This window comes from Epinephelus fuscoguttatus, linkage group LG6 (assembly GCF_011397635.1).
Source record: "Epinephelus fuscoguttatus linkage group LG6, E.fuscoguttatus.final_Chr_v1".
Classification (NCBI taxonomy): domain Eukaryota; kingdom Metazoa; phylum Chordata; class Actinopteri; order Perciformes; family Serranidae; genus Epinephelus; species Epinephelus fuscoguttatus.
The window spans coordinates 22,391,539-22,408,904 of record NC_064757.1 but is presented as its reverse complement, the minus strand read 5'-3'; the positions used below and the strand labels follow the sequence as shown (position 1 = coordinate 22,408,904).

The 17,366-nt window shown below is 44.7% G+C and overlaps 1 protein-coding gene across 1 annotated transcript in view; it reads right to left on the bottom strand.

Annotated features, from left to right (window-relative positions):
- The window catches only part of fam222aa (family with sequence similarity 222 member Aa), a 53,562-nt gene extending 37,247 nt beyond the window's left edge, over positions 1 to 16,315 (bottom strand). The window contains exon 1 of the mRNA XM_049579182.1: positions 15,409 to 16,315. The gene's annotated coding sequence lies outside the window, so the exon portion shown is untranslated. The remainder of the gene's footprint in view (positions 1 to 15,408) is intronic.
- Positions 16,316 to 17,366: the final 1,051 nt, after the last annotated feature.

The following is a 17,366-nucleotide window of genomic DNA, read 5'->3' as shown; positions in this document are numbered from 1 at the left end:
AAAACGCCCCGGAGACATCCCTCTTCCTGAAGACTCCCCAGCAGACGAGCTCCTTCTGCTCTGTGTGTTACTGCTCGGTGCCTTGGTTTGTCCTTCACAAGAGACAGGTAACACTGCCAAGACCCAGTAATTAGTGCAGATGGAGACTGTAATACTCTCTTCCCCTCCCTGCAGAAATGCCAAGGGAGGCAATCTATAAATTCCTGCATATTAATGCAATTTAAAACCACTCCAGACACCTTGCTGGAGGCAGGTGATAAAAAGGTGAAAGGCAGACTACCTGGCACACAGCTGCTGATATGTCGGTGACATCAGTCCTGTCTCAGCAACTTCCTGGCCCCCATCACACTCACACTCACACTCTCACACACACACACACACACACACACACACACACACACACACACACACACACACACCAAAATAACTTGATAATCTATCTCCTTTCTCAGAAAATGCTCTCCAAATCCTGACCTTAGGCCTTACAACTGGGTCTCTATCAATAATTAAATGGTAATCTAAAAACCCATTTTAGTTGGGTCATCTTTCTGCGCCATTGTCCCTGCTTCTCTTCTTCCTTCGTCTATTTTTTCCTCTTTCTGTAAGATCTAGTTAGAGATTCCATTAGCATGAGAGAGCAGGCTGGTAATTGTCTTCACCCTACTGAGTGATCCCTGGATAGAGGATTAGGCAGAGAGAAAGCCCTATTTCAACTCGGAGCACAGATGCTGCCCAAAGCCACCCACTCCAGATTAGATTAGACTGCAGAGGGATGAAACCGACTGGTAACTTCAAGCAACATTAAACAGAAAGCGTGGACAGGAGGTTAAAACCAATAAACTTTTGTTCACCTTTCACCACCAGCTGTGACCGCCCCCCTCCCTTCTTTTCTTTTTTCTCCCCTCTTTTTGGAAATTTTCTTTTTAATCTACTAATATGCTTTTCTGTTGAAAATGGGGATTGGGGGAAGGCAGCTTATAATTTTTCTCTCTCTCTCTGATATACACAGAGTATTTAGAGCTGAATCTCCCTAAATCATCCCCCTGGGCCACCCTGTCCGTCACTAATCTGCCCGCCGCCGCCCACTCATAAGGAGGTGTCACATTTCTGGCACTCCTCCATGGGATAAGTACTTCAAACACCAGAGCTTCTCCTCTTGACCTTTCCACGGAGATGATCGATTAAGCCCGTTGGATTTATTCCATAAACAGGCAACCATTACATCAAAAAGGCGAGGAATTTACCTCAGAGGCAGAACTTAAAATCCATATAAGCTTCATGAGGGTTCCAATTTTTATTGGCTTTTTCAATCCACTTCTCGCAGCACATTAATAAGCACCGAGCCTTTTCAGGGGCTGTTTTGGTATCTGAATCACTGCAGTTCTCTACCTGTAATTATTGAAGCAAATCACAATGACACCAGAGTGAAATTCAATGGCTATCTATACTCCATAAAACCCTTGATGCAGAAAAACTGTTTAGCTCGCTCCTCCCTGTCATAGTGGGTGAGTACAAAATGACTGAAAAGTTTCAAAGCAAAACAGTGCAAATATGGCTGCTTTGTTACAAACAGCACTGTGGAAAGTCTTCCCTCTGCCTTTCACCTGTCCAGGAAGCTCTGTGGGGGTAAACCAAGAAACACCAAGGCCAGTAAAAGGTCTGCTGCTCGCTTGCTGCATGAGCCATTAAGTTACAACACTGCAGCCTTCCTGTTTTCATGCTTGAACACTTTCTACATGCTTTCAACAAGGACAGGACTAAACAATGTCGAGTGAAACACCGGAGAGGAGAAACCCAAGAAGACAAAGAGCAGTTCAACGGCAGAATGCTTTAAACCACAACAAATCACGCGTCACTTCGAATCCCATTTGTGAAAGTGAAAACAAGAAACCTAAAACCAGTTTAATTTCACCAAAAAAAAAAAAAAAAGGAAACTGCCCTCTAAGGAGCTCGACCAGACTCCTCCTGTTTGTGATCACAGTGGCCAGCGAGCTCGGCTTCAGCTCTGAGGGACTCCTGCTCTATGGTAATCATATTCTATTTGAATAATGAGGCAATACCACCACTCCTGCCGCCCATTCCCCTTGCATCCTTGACTGGAGTCTTTGATAGACACTAATTCTAGCTCCATCTATAAAGCTCCTCTCATGCATTTTTAATAGAATCTATTACTTTAGGATTAAATTATAAAAGACTGTCCTCCTTAAATTTTTAATAGTTTGCATAATTGGTATCAGGGCCTGAATGCGAACCATAAAAACCCAGTTTGTACAGGACTGCGCTGCGGAACGAGCCAGACAAAACCACACAGCACCGTTGCACAAAAATGACACACATGGCACGACACTATCACAGACGAGCACATATCTGCACGCGCCTGTGCGCGCACATGCGAGCAAGGCCATTATTGCTTTGGGTTCATTGCCGTGGAGAATAAGGTGGAGTGAGCTCAGCGCTGTGAATGAAGGGGACAATAAGGTCAGGGACCATGAGAGCTGCCTTTGGCTGCTGAGCTCCTGCAGGAGCCTGAGGCACGAGGAGTCACCTGATGGAAACAGGAGACATAAAGCAGGTGTCCATAGACACCTGCTGCCACTGATGTCAACTGTGACCACAACACTCGCCGGGCCAAACAGCAAAAACTACTTAGCAGGTTTACAGCTTCCTTTTGTCCCCACAGTCACCGATAACTGTGTTCAGTCAGCTTAAATGGAAATGTATTTCGCTTCTCTGTTCCTGGTTCCAGGCAGATCAGCCATGAGTTAAATGTCATCTGCACTCTCTCACTCTCACTCTCTGCATCTCCAGCTCAGCTCTTTCCAACAACAGACAGAGCATACAGGAGAGCAAATGTGTCTGAGGCATCTCCTCTAAACTAGAGCCCCCTTAGAAATCTATGCACGTCACCATCCCCCAAATTAGCACCGCAGGGACACCCCCCTCACCGCCCCCGCCTGCTGGCGGCAGCTCTTTGGCATATCTGTACCGGGGAAAATATTTCACACTGTATGAATTATTAAGTGCGGGGCCAGTGCTAAGCAGTGTGGAGATAGACCAGTTATTCACAGCTCTATTGGGACGGATGCGTCGGAAACCCGGGCCGCTCGCCTATCAGATCGTTTGTCACGAGCGATAGACAATTTACAGTGAGAGAATTTTTCAATTTATTCATTCTGCTGTCACTGCAGTTTTCTACCTCCACTCATTCCACTCGGCAGCCCCCTCCTCCTTTAACTCTGTCTCGTCTGGTGAGGGGGCTCCAAGCCTGAACCAACCGCCTGTCTCTCTGTCTGAAACTGTTGCTCACTTCGTCTTTCCTCAGCCTGCGGAGAAAGGTGGAGGTGAAACACATGTGCAAAAGACATGAGGAGAGCAGATCCTGCTACTTTAATCATCTTAGCTGAAGTAATAGTGTGTTGGGAACATCCTGTGACAGCTGAGGGGTTCAGGCCCCAGTGTTGAAGCTGTGGCTGACGGAGGCTCAGTGATAAAGGATAAGAACAGGAAACAAGGCAGATGCGGGTGCTTTTAGGACCCCCCTTTAGATACAAACAAAAGAAAGAGAACTGAATTAAACTGCAGCTGACTTACTTACACTGTCAAAAGTGAGTTTACGCATGAAAGAGAGAAAACAGTTTGTAAAAGCCTAGATAATAAATAAATATGTACACCTATTTAGGTCTGAATTGCCATAAAATAATCCTTCCAAAGGCAAAATCATCCCAAACACAGTTTTTTTCTTTTAGTTGATGGGAATTTTATTCAGGAGAAAGAAAAGGATCCCAGAGGATAGTATCCTGCTTATTTTCACTTAAGAGAAAATGCCAAATAACAACTCCCACGCAGATAGACAGAGGACCTCAGCACAAATGTCTGGCAGACTGCAATTTCAACATTAATTACTGAAGGTGAACCAGCAGTCAAAACAGCCACAGATTTGCTTTTTGTTCACAAATGCTCCATTAAAGAGGACGAACCAGGGAACAGACCAACCTCAACAGCCTAAGCAGCGCTCTTCCACTATTTTAAGAGATGGGAACTCAAATTCAGGAGAGACAAAACACGGATAATGTTTTCGAAAGGTTTTTTTTTTTTTTCTAAGCTGAATATACAAGAGAAATAGAAAATGACATCAGCAGCTTTGTTGGTCTAAATGCTCAGTGAGAGAGCAGTTTGACCTGTAAAGCAGCCCAGAGTGTTTCTCTATCTGTGATGCCCTTTGAAAGCCTGACGCAAACGGCTTGCACTGAATAGGCCTTGATGTGAAAGGCAGAGATGTTAGATAAATGTCCTCCCAGCCAAGGCCTCTGCCCTCTTCCTGATGATGCATTCTTATACTCAAATACCCACTCCCCCCTTACACACACACACACACACACACACACACACACACACACACACACACAGAAACACAGACAGTGCCAACAATCCCACTGAGGGCAGCATTTGTTTGGGGACAAGGTGACCCTGTTGCCTAGGGGCCTGTGAAAAGGCACAATGAAGGCCTCTCATCCTGCACACACCCAGCCGGCTGTGTTGGGCTGATGACGGGTGGAGGGGTGGGGTGTGAGGGGCATCACAACACCCTGCTACTGCAGTTTTAAAACCCTATTCAGGAAGCCCCCTGAGATAGCTCCTTTCACACCCTGCACAGACGGAGCAAAATCCCCGCTTGTAACCCAGAGTCACGCAGTCAACAGATGGAGCAGCTATTGAGTGAAGGATCGCGCCGGCAGAGGCGGCTCCCCATCCATCCCCGCTGGAAACAATGGGGCAGCAGGTCAAGAGTGCTGTCTCCAGAAGGAGGGGTCAGGGAGGAGGGGCATGCTCCGACACAGTCGAGCTATGTGAGCGCTTTGAAACTGGCGGAACTCAGAGAATCTTTTTTGGATGACGGGTGGAGGGGAGGAGGAGGCTCGTGGCTGGCTGCCGGGGATCAGACTCAGGTGGTGGGGGCTTGTGTGTGAATCTGGGACAGCAGTGTTTGTGTTTAACCTGCAAACAAGAACAAAAAGACATCCCTGCGTGCGCACATTTGCATGTTCAGAGGAAACACAGCTTCGCAGTTTAACGCACATTTCAAGGACCAACTGTTACAGACACTCGCTTGTCTTTGTGCACAAAAAGAGAGAACTTCATTGTTGATAAAAAGCACTGCAGTGAGGCTATATACACAGAGAGTAGAGAAAACCTTTACGACTGCAAAACTGTTGCAGCGCCCTCAGGACATTTTTTCATAAAACAAAAAAAACTCAAGTGGATATACTTAAAACTGGTGTCAGATATTACACAACCAGGCCACGATCTTTCTAGTTATTAAAGTGCATAATTAAAAAAACAAATGCTTCACTTCACTGATTCCTTATTGTTCAGACTCTCTGTATTCTCCCAGGAGCATCATGTGAGATTACAGCGAAGTGTCAGAATGAAGCCTATAAAAATAGTGGTTCATATTGTTCTGAAGTCGTTATTAATGGATCAATTTGTTGTGTTTTCAAAGCAACCGTGAGATGGAGGGTGAACTGCTATGAATAGCTACATGCTTAAATGCTCATGCGTGTGTGCATGCACGGGTGCGTGATCACACAGATGATCACAAAGCAGTTATAGTTCCCTGTAGGGGAAAGTATATCCATTTCCATTGACCAGCAGTCTTGCTATCATGTGGCTCTGACCTGGGAGTCAATTAGTCATCTAGGTTGTCCTGCCTCGCTGGGTTTCTTTCTCTGGATCCGGGACGAGACAAAGACACGAGGAAGGTATACAATGATCGCATAACTTCAGTATCTTTATATGCCGTAAACATCCCAACTACTGAGCTGCCAAATACTGCCGCCACATGTTCCTCATCCTTGAAAGGTTTAGTTTATGGGGCTATTTTGCACAGGAAGGCTCTCATTACAAAGCAGAAGGTGTCAGGAGCATTGCAGCAATTCTCCATTAACAACCACTTGACAAGAAAGTACAGAGACTCAAAAAAGGCTTTCTACCACTTGGGAAATGTTCACAAATCACACCTAATTAAACACAAAAGCCTAGTCCATGAAATCTGAGTGCAGAAAGCCTTTCGAGATTGAGGCGAGATAGGTTTTTCTGGGTTGCAAGAAACATACATTTGTGTGAAAGGACACCTTATTTCATCCATGTTTGTGTTTCCCTCAAACAAATTGTCAGCTCAGACAGAGGGACAAAGGGCTGAGCTGTAATTCTTCCTTCCCTAGGTCACATCACAATGCATCAGTGGTTTGTCATTTCAGAATATGCCTCTGTTATGCTGTTTGAGCCCAGAACTGAAAAAAAGCCCATTCCAACCACACTGAAAGGGATCAATAAGTGTATAGAGAAAGAAAATGGCCATAAACACAGAGGCTTTTATTCAGAGTGCCATGATGCAGATGAAAGCACAGAATGCACCTGGAGAGCAAAGCTGAGAGCAACAGAAGACAAGAGAGCCCTCAGAGTTATCAGGTGGGGCCAGAGAGCGCTGGCTATATTCAGACCTCAGCACCATCTATCTCAACAGCAGCTATTAGATTTCTAATATTGTTGGTTTTAACGGAGGCTCGGCTTTCCTGCCACAATGAGACGGATTCAGCCCCAGTTGCCCCCTTTTCCTTTTCAGTGTGGTCTCACAAGGTCCTCTCGGTTTTCTGCAAACAATACTGCCGGGCTGCGGCCCTTATTTAAAAGATTAATAGGATGCTGTCTTGGCAGAGAAGCAACCAGTGAGGTTTCTGTGACAGCAGAAAAAGTGTGAAAACAAGGCAAAGAGGAGAGACCATTGTCACGGTTACCAACTGGCTGCCGCAGCTCAATTGAGATAGCTGTGGCTTTCAAGCCCAGCTGTCAATCACAGCAGCAGGCATCAATGGGGGAAATTTGAATGATAAAACGATAAGTCATGAGCAGGCGATTTTGCTGTCATCGGGACAGGGGCTGTTTGAGTGTAACTCACTATGGGTGGAGAGATTTTACTGCAGCCATATGGAATTTGGTTTTGCCTCGAGTTGCTGGCTTCACCCCTCAATCATGACAGAATGTGTAATCACCAAATGTCTTCCTCTCAATCCCTGTTACAATTGGCAGCACAGTGCTGTCACCAGAGATGGGGGAACAAAATGGAAAGCTGACTAAAAGACAAGCTTTAAGTGACACTTAATTTGAGATACCCAGGCATTCTCTCAGCTCCAGTAAACAGGATCCATCAAACTTCGCCCAGAGCCTGTATGAGTCTGCAGCTGTCTGTAGGGAGAAGCACAGTATGCCTGAGAGGCCCTCGGTTACCAAGAGGACTGATGAAGAAATCAAGTGCTTTAAAAGTTCCTAAAAACAACAAGAAGAGGCACAGGAATGATAATGACACTTTCAAAGAGCACATTTTCATCTCATCCATGTCTACAGCAACACTCAAAGCATTTCCTCCTTTAAAGACAAACCCACAAAAAAAAAAAAAAAAAAAGCATGACAGAAGCTAATGACAGCCTCAGAGAAGACAACAGAGAGGGTAAAAAAAAACCCACAAGTGAGCTGGTGAGGAAGTAAGAGAAAAATACTGAACAGCTGCTTTCTCCCTTCTTCCCTTTGCTCATCCCAAGAGAGTCCCATGCGATCTCCCTGATCCTAGTTTGTGGCTGACAGAGGGGACCGCAGCTCAGCTCATCTCCCCACTCACATGGCTCTGTGCCCCCCCCTCGCCGCCCGCTTCACCGTCGCTCCGCTGCCAGGAGGAAAAGATGGTGAGGAGGGGGAGGGGGGGGGCTACATCAAGGAGAGACTCTCCCAGTGGGTTCTCGTCAGTTCCAGGCCATTGCACCTTGCTCGCTGGGATTTTGTTTACACACACACACACAGGCGCGCACACACACATATATCCATGCCGAGGCAGATGACTATTAATGGATACGATAATGTGGTGTGTGTTTTTTGGCTGTACAGTTGCATGTTTTGTTTTTAGGAACCGTTGTAATAATCGCTTCGGTGACAGATCACTGGACGTTGGTGACAAAAAAAAAAAAAGTTTGCTGCCTCGCAGAGCTTATTTAAGTGGCACAGGAGCAGATAACGTTCAATCAAAACCCAGTGATACGGTTGATGTGGTCAGCGGTAATGTGCAGCCAAAAGGCCTGACACACTTTCATGGTCTTTGGGGACGAGCAGAGAACGGCAGGCTGCCCTTGTGCGTTCAGTCTCTGCAGATGTTGCCTTGGAGAGCGGCTGACTGGCTGGCTGCGGTGACAGCTGGACAGCTGTTCCTATAGACGCAACCACAGAAGCATGCCGTGGAGATGGGGGTGGGGGATAGCGCTGTATGTTTAGTTTATCTGTATGAAGTTCCCAGGACGTGCAAAGCTGTCACTCTTAGCAATGGTGCATGAGCCTGGATATGGAAAGATGGCACCGAACGGGATGCAGAGAGAGAGAGAGAGAGCACAGATGGGTAAATATCAGACACGGCTGACATTATTTGAAGAAGCTCCATTAACAAAACAGATTTTTTTTGTGAATTGTAATTTGTCTATCCAAAAATGAACAGTCTAATGCGACACCAACTGGCTACACTGGCATAAGTCAAAACATTTAATTTGATCCACGAGGTCTGTTTTATCATCATAAACATGTAAAAGTTTAATATGAACTTCATGGGGAATTTCAAATGAATTTTTTACTTCTTCATAAAAAGGGGAGGAAGGAAATCTATTTCCAACAGCAGAGAGGATAATTGGCTGAGCATTAAAATGACTCTGGACTTTGTGCCAACATCAGTGGCTGCTGGTGATGAAAGGCAGTTTAAATTGGGGTCATGTCCAGATATTATACCTTTATCCTGCCACTTAAAAACACAGTTACCTAAACTTATGGAGACCTGCTGGAGAACAGTGCAGGTTGAACAGCCTACAGATTAATGTCCCGACTGAGGAGTAAGATTCGAGAAAAAAAAAAAGGCAGCTGAAAAAGAATTGAAATGTTGGAAAACACTCAGCAGTATTAAATGTTGTCATCTGCTGAATAAACACACTGCAAATCATGAGTTAAACAGCCTGGATTGACGCCAGTCACTTCCGCCAAAACTCTCTTTTCCTAAGCAGGCCAGGCTATTCATTATGCCACAAAAGGTCAGCAATTTGTTCAACTCAATAAAAATGTTAATAAAACTAAGAGCTCACAAGAAGAAGCACTCCTAGCCTCTGGTCGGCCATCAAAAAGCAGGAATATGTGACTGTGTGCGCAGATGCATCTATTTGAATGCAGCGTTGCCACTGCAGCATTACAGAGGTCAAAGGTTGAACAGCAGCAGTTATCTAGCAGGAAATATAGCTTTGGCCTCATCGTAATCCCGGTCAAACTCCACCAACTGCTCAACCCAAAGCAGATATAAACACATGCTGACAAACACGCACACAAATCTACAATAACCAGGAGTTGATAAGCACCCCCCCAAACCCCACCCCACACACAAACACACACACACCAAAATCTCCAATTCCAGCTCGCACCCTCAACCCACTCTGCTAAATAAATGAAAAGACCCATTAGGCAGATTTCAAAGGCCGGCAGTGGGCTTATAATTATATATGAAATCTTTTAGAGGAAAAAAGTGATTACTCTGGATGCAAGTCTGGAAGTGGGTGGGGGTGGGTTATTGCTAAGCAACCAGTCATTATCCTCCAGAGTGGAGCGAGGTGACCGGCCATCCGTCTAACTCCGGTGGCTTGCCTGGCTCCTGTGCAATCCCCCCCCACCGCCGCCGCCGCCACCACCTCCTTCTTTTCCTCCGCCACTCTCTCTCCCTCTTCCTCGCTCTCTCTCTGCCGTCTCCCCGTCCGAATACAAACAGAGATAAAGAACGCTGCAATCGCTCTTGACACACAAATAGGTTAACACAATAAAGCCGGCTTTGCCTGGCTCACTCGAGGGAGGAAAGCAATTCCAGCAGCAGGCAGGAGGTAATAAAACAGGGCTAGGAGTGTGTGTGTGTGTGTGTCTGCGTGTGTGTGTCTGTGTGTGAGTGTGTGTGTGTCCATACATGTCCTCATGTCAATGTTCCTATGTTTTTGTATGTGAGTGGAGGCAGGCACACATAAGCTCTTTGGCCTCGGGGCCTAATATCCCACGGATTTCCAGCCCTTTCTTGACACAAATAATAACATGGGAGAAAATGACGGAAATTCCAGGCTACTCCTCCATTTAGATTAAGGAAATGGTTGCTTTATATTAACAATATAGCTGACCTGCATCAGCCCTATACAAACACATAAACGTTTCCCTAAGGGTTATATGCTGCCTCTCTTGTAAATGGTCTCCGGCTTGGTTAAAATTCAACAAGTAAAATTGAATGAGTTTTATCTGTGCAAGCCTCAGCTTACTCTCCCTGATGTGGCTGCCAGGCCTGGCAATAAATGATAAAAATCTCCAGAGTTTTATTAAATCGTGTTGCATTCACGCTGAACTGAAGGAAAATGGTGAGGTGGCTTCTGCAATTACAATCCGGACCAGACAACATTGTTTTCTCCAGTCAGTGGAAATTTCATTACCTTACAGCAACCGCCTTAGAATTGGGTAATAGCCTCTTTTTGTCACAGACACAAACCGTCTGTGGGAGGTGTGACACTCCATAAGTGTTATCCATTTGCAACAATATGTATCAAGCCAGTCACAGTCCGGATGCTGGTCAGCATAATGTGCACCGTTATTCAGTGATATGAAGGAACTGCATTGTGGAAATAGCGGTCAATAGCTAATTCCTGGACTGACTGTCGTGTAATCAAACGCATTGAACCTTAATACATCCGTGTAGCTGACGTATCTGTCCTCAGGCTATTATAGACAGATGATGTGGGTCACACATGGCCCCATCTCTCGCATGTCAATAACGAGAGAGGGCAAACACGTTTTTTTTTTCCTGTGGAATGACTGAACTGTGAAGAAACCCCAATTAAAGCTTGTGTAGAAAGTTCCACACATTTAGGTCAAACAGGATAGCTATTTGTAAGTGTCAATCAATTCCCCTGCTTTTACCTGCTGTTCCTTCAACCAGGTAATCAAACAGCACGGATGCAAAGTGGTGGTCACTGTCAACAGGGAATAAATTACCAAAGCATGACGAGAAAACACCTTATCAGTCTGATGTATATCCTGCTTCTGCAGAAAGCTACAAAGCCCCAGGGAGAGCAGTCAACCAAAATGCAGGGAGATGGAGATTAGGATGATGTGCAGTTCCTTGTTCCATTAAAGTTTGATCTTCCTCAATAGCCGAGGAGAATCAGATATCTCCCATTCAAGATTAAAGTACACCAGCATAGAGGGAGAGATTAATCAGAGGCCTGCATGAGATAAAACAGCCTTGCTTCTGGCATGGAAAACAGTGGCAATAAAGAGTTCAGCTGATAATGTGAAACATGGTGAGGCACAATAGCAAATCAAACAGCACACACGGGCCTCCAAAACAAATCAAAGCGCAGACTAGACTGCGATACAGTGGCTGAAGAAGTACAGCAGGGTCTGATCAGATAGTAACCAAGGCCTTCATTTTATTACTGGTTAAGGTTGAAGAGGGCACACTGAGGATTTTCCCATGTTGCTCACTGTCGCCAGGCTCTCATTCCCTCTCCTCCTCCTCTCCTTGAGATCAATGGCGCTGGGGTGATTTCACAGCAGCCTGCACTGTCACCCAGAACAAATCAATGTGACCATGAGGAAGGCAAGAGCGGCATTGTTTTTAAGGAGAGCAAATTCGCTGTTGGAGAGCTTGTCAGATTTGCTTTATTCTCTTTCTTCCACCAAGAACACTTTGGAAGGAGCCTGCCTCCCCTCACTTTTCTGGCTGGGTTATTGAGCAAACTATAAACTGCACAGCCTCTCTATACTAGTGTACTCATTAACCACATATAAACTGCACAGTTCCTGCTGACTATATTTCACATGCACAAGGGCATTTTCAAACACAAAAAATGGACTAACCGCCCTAACCTTTGCAAATTAAAGGCTGTACATTAACCTCGGGGGTTTGGTGAGACGTGACTTCCATTCAGTCTGACAGGGGGTGAGAGGGGAAGAGAGGGAGGGGGTCAGGGGATCGTCACTGTCCGTCATGCGCTAAGTGGCTGCAGATTACCCTGATGAAGAGCTGCCAACGTCTACCATCACAGCAGATGACTTGAGCAGAGCTGTGGTCAGGTGAACCTCTTTACTAAAGCCAAAACAACAGGAAATGATTGGCGGAGTAACAAGCAGAGAACCACAAGGCATCTCACTAACATATAGCACTCATCTGAAACACTGCAGGGGTGCATGTATGCAATCACACACCTGTAGTCTATTTTTGTGTAGCTACTCCACATCAAACACAAACAATGCTTGTGTTGAAATGCTTAAGCTGTTTGATGCCTGCACTGTATTTAAAGTTGTACACGTCTCCATCAATTTATGGAACATTTTTGCATTCTTTTGTGTGATATGAAGCTAATAAGATTGAGGGTCAATCACCCTGCAGTAAATAGATATAGTGTTCAGTCTGATGTATTGTAGAAGCTAACCACATCAAGCATAAAGAACTTGTGCAACCTGCAAACACTACTTCAAATACACAAACAGAACCATTCCTGCTTATCCTGCCTGTACATTTAATGTCAAATCCCATCAACGCCGCCATCTCTGCTGGAAACTGAACACCGCTTTCACCTCTATTCATTCACACTGACTGGCGGAAGGGTGTGTTTGTTTCTCCACAATCATTTCTCCGTAATGCTTTTTGTTTTATGTCGCTTTTTTTTTTTTCATGCTCTGTCTCCACATCCTGATGTGCAAGACAAATATGGCTGCAGGGACAACAGAGTTTATAGTAAATCATGTAATATTGTAAAGTACAAGAAAGGGCACGTCTCTTTTGTTTGCCTGCACATGAAGAGTGTTAAAACAAGGACTGTTTGTAGACTTTTTCTGAAATGAAACACTTTGATCAGGCGTCTAATGAGCTGCCGGTGACATGGCTTTGAGAGAAAACGTTCATGTTCCTTAAAGTGTCCGATGATATTAAGAAGAAGATGCTTTCCTAGGACGTCAGAAAATCTAGTCCTCTCTTTTCTTTGACAAGTGACGGAAATGTTTTTCATGATTATTTACATCTACGGTATATTTTCTCTCCAGATGGAGTTCGTGGATGGTGAAAGCGCTTTAATTAATAGAGTCCACACAAGAACGGACATGCATGGCTGAGACACTTCAGGGGTGGGTAGATCTTTAGAAACACGCACACCCTCTCTCTCTCTCTCTCTCTCTCTCTCTCTCTCTCTCTCTCACACACTCACACACACACACACACACACACACACATATGTATCTACTATTTTAGTCATCTTAAGTGCCAAAATGAGTTTTGCTGCCTCTGGGTAGGTGTTGAGACAATCAAACCATGCAGGGATTAAAAAAGATTAATACACAGCGCAGGAAATTAAACTTCAGTGACTTTAACGATATTCATGAGTAGAGCTCACTTATTCACTTCAGGCAGGCGCTTTAATAAGCAAAGAATACAGTAAGGAACCCAAACGCTATCAATCAATCAAACTGATATGCAATTTGAGTTGCAAATTGATAAAAAAAAAAAAAACGCCAGGCTTCTTTTGCTGTATTTCTTTTTATTAATACGATGCTAAAATATGTTCTTCACCTTCCAGCTGTTGCAGGCATTAATAAGTAGATCCGATTTTGCTTTCATAATTTAGGTTTTCATTATTTCATCTGTGAGTAAAGAAGAAAAGGAATAAATTGCTGATGTGGTGGGGTTTATGCAACACAAGTTTTTTTCACCAAGAAATGTTTCTGCAGATTATTCCTGGACTCTTCTGGCTTTGTTTGACAGTTGATATTAGAGAGCAACAGGAAACATGGTGAAAGCGAGAGGAAGATGAAATGTGGTAAAGTCTTGCAGCAGGACACTTGAAGGTCCAATGTTACAGGAATAAAAAAAGATCTAACAGCAAGCCAGAAAATAAAGAGGCAAAAACAAGAGCTACAAACTCCAAAAGGTAATTCAGTGACCTAGATATTAAAGCTTTTCTGCCATTCTGTTCTCCCCTGCCTTGTCCAACCTTCATGTTGAGTTAAGGCAAGCATTATGCTGGGAAGACTATTTGTTTAGGTGAGGAGCAGCCGCAGAGCTAATATGAGCACAATTTGCTCAGCAGGTCATAGGCGCAGAGTGGAGGAAGTAAATGAGGCAGTTCTGCCCCCTCGGGTGCAGCCCCTGCCTCATACATCACTGGATGTTTTATTCAATACAGCCAGGAAGGCTCTATGGCAGGTGCCCTGACTGTGGGGGCGCCTGCCCTGCTGTAGGGGCCCATATTACATTCAGTGAGCTGCCTGTCTGCGGGGCTGCTGGAGAGAGAATGACTGGAGCCGGTGAGGAAGATAAATTTTGAGGATGCTTGTAGTGTAATGATAAAACATACTGTGTGCAGCTTTTTCACTGCACAGTCAGCATAATGTGCAGGCTCATTTATGTGCAGTGTGAGCGATGAAGCTAAATATTGCAAAGCAACCTCAGCAACCCATGAAGCTCAAAGTTCACACAAGTGGAAACAACCTAAACTTTATCAACCAGCACTCATAATAAAACAAACCATGGATTGAAGTTGCATTCGGGATAATCAGACTTTTCTGTTTACATTCATGGCTCGGACTGCAGAGGACAAATTTGCTGAGGAATTCACAGGACAATGACAAATTACCTCCAGACCCCAATGCAGCACAGAGCATCATCCATGTCGCCGAGCACAAAGTGAAAAGTTTTACAGTCTTCCGCACGTACCTCCATGAATTTTACGAGTTCCTTGATAAAAGCCTGTCACAATATACAGGCACACTATAAAAAGAGATTGTATATCATTAACACCCCAGGGTGAAAAATCACTAATTGCAGCAGTCACTATAGTCAACCTCCCCACACGCAGTGACGCACGGGGGCGTGCAGATGAGAAATTTGCACCTTTTGCTCTGAGCCGCAACTCCTCTAGTGCCACATATCCCTGCCTGTGGTGCCTGCGGTGCGATACCCTCGACAATACACTTAATTGCTACCCATACTTGAAAAGACCAATATTACACATCAAAGCAGTTCCTAAAGCCATTCGGGAGCGGCTCTCTAACAAGTCGATTTTACAACACTTCCTTTATTATGGGTCACGCATGGAAACAAAGGCTTTAAATCTGAGACATCGTTATGTGGGCAGCATCATAAAAGCAGCATTTACAAACATTCATTATTTTCTGCTGCTCCTCCGTTTACCATCCCAAACGGATCCAGCGAGGCTCTGACAGTAACTACCTTAATGGTTACAAAGAATGACCCAAACCATCCTGAATCCCCAAGACTTAGAGAAAAAATAAATTACCATAAAATATATTTACCATAAATTGCTCCGTAGTGCAGACTAGAACTCCATGCAGATTGTAGCATTCACTGAGCAATCTGCCTCATACTTCTGCGGTCCAAATTAAAAAGGATTCATTCTGTTCTCCAAAATCCAGCAGCCGCTTTGTCGATGTCAAATGTTGATTAAGTTTATCCTCCTCCTCCGATGGTATGCAAATATACCGGTAACCCTGCGAATTAGATTCCACACTCTAGCCTCTAGCATGCAAAGTTAATAAGCTTTGCCTTTTTTCTCGACTCGGCTGCCAATTTTTGTCGAGGGCAAAAGCGCAGGTCGGCAATTTCAGGAGTGTCCTCGGAAGGATTGCGCACCAAGTGCGCTTCGTGTTTTTAACGTTTAGCCTCTGGAACAAAGTAAAAGGTCCTGGTTGTTCTTCTTTTTGCTTGTAGATACCTCCAAATATCAGAGCCGATAGTCGAAAGACTGAATGGTTGAACTGCTACGCAGTATTCCAAAATCCACCGCTGTTACGCATGGGTTTAAAGTGGTCCGCCTGCTCACTATAGACGACCTTAGGTGAAATGTATCGTGCGAATGTTTGTAATATTATCTAGGCAATATTGTGTGAAGGTACCCTGAAAGAAATCAAGGCCGGGCCAAAGCAGCTGCCTGAAATATCCTAAACTGATGCGATGTAGAAAAAAAAATCCCGGTGATCAGGCTCTGCTCCGTCCGTCACTTTCTCCGCGGTGTCGGCAGCCTCTCTGAGATGTCTTGCCTCCCGATTCTGACTCAGATTTCCAGCCGAGGCTGTGGAGTAACCTCGATAGCAAAGCTCCGAGATACTCTCTTTGGTGTATAAACCAAATAAGAAACGGTTACGTCTGAATAAAGAGCTAGCAGCTTCAGGCAGCTCCGGGATGCGGTCCTGCCCTTGTGCCGAGCTGCCGAGACTGACAATAACCCGGAACGCTGCAGACTGTCAGGCTGCACAGACCGCCCACCGACCAATCACTGTACTGAGGGAATAGAAACATTCCCACGGGTTGGCCAATCATCGGTAATTGAGGACTGTTACCATAGAGATGCTCGGCGTCCAAGCGTCTGAAACCACGTTGTTTATTCGCGGAAAAAAAGAAAAAAAACCCCGTCTGATATAAATTGCCGTGGCAGAATGTAGATTGAGATCTTTAATCACTCTTTTATCCTTATCAGCAGCCTAGTTAAAGGTTAAAGGCACTGTCCCTCTATGGGAGGACCTGGGCTCAAACCTGCAGGCATCTGCTCTGCAGACGTGCCCTTGAGCAAGAGACTGAATCACTTCAAGCCGCAGGAATGTTGCTCTGCAGCGGGTCTACAGGGAGAAATAAAGTGTTATCATGCAACCAGAATACAATTAAATGTGATTAGCATGCAGAATTAATCTACTGTTTATGAATTGGCGACTGTAAAATGCTATTTAACTTAATTGGTTTGAAACTCCTATAGGAGAAATATTCCATACAGATAATAAACCTCGCAATATTACAATATCAAAAGTTTGCCTGCTGTGTGATCATTAGAGTTTATTGTCCTTTTTGAGCTCAGATTTATTAAGTGATTTACACTGTGGGATGCATCACACACACTTTCTCCAAACCAGCACCTATAAGAATGCAGACTGTCTCAAAATGCTACATTACCTAAATAAAAATTTCAGCAAGATAATCTTTAAAAATAAAAGTCTGACATATATATGACTATCTACTTACCTTTGCAGAATTCCTTCACTGACACCTCAAGCTTATATGAGTCACAGGAAACCTTGCAAAACACCTATTTTTGCAAAATGTCATTACAACAGTGGGGAAGTGGAGGGTTTACTTTGACAGAGGCCCTTAGCATTCCTCTTCTTCTTCTTGCCAACTGTGTCCGGTGCACACAGACCCCGGGACACACAAAGGCAGTACAAGCAATCACACATCATGGACTCTCATAATAAGCTGACGCTGG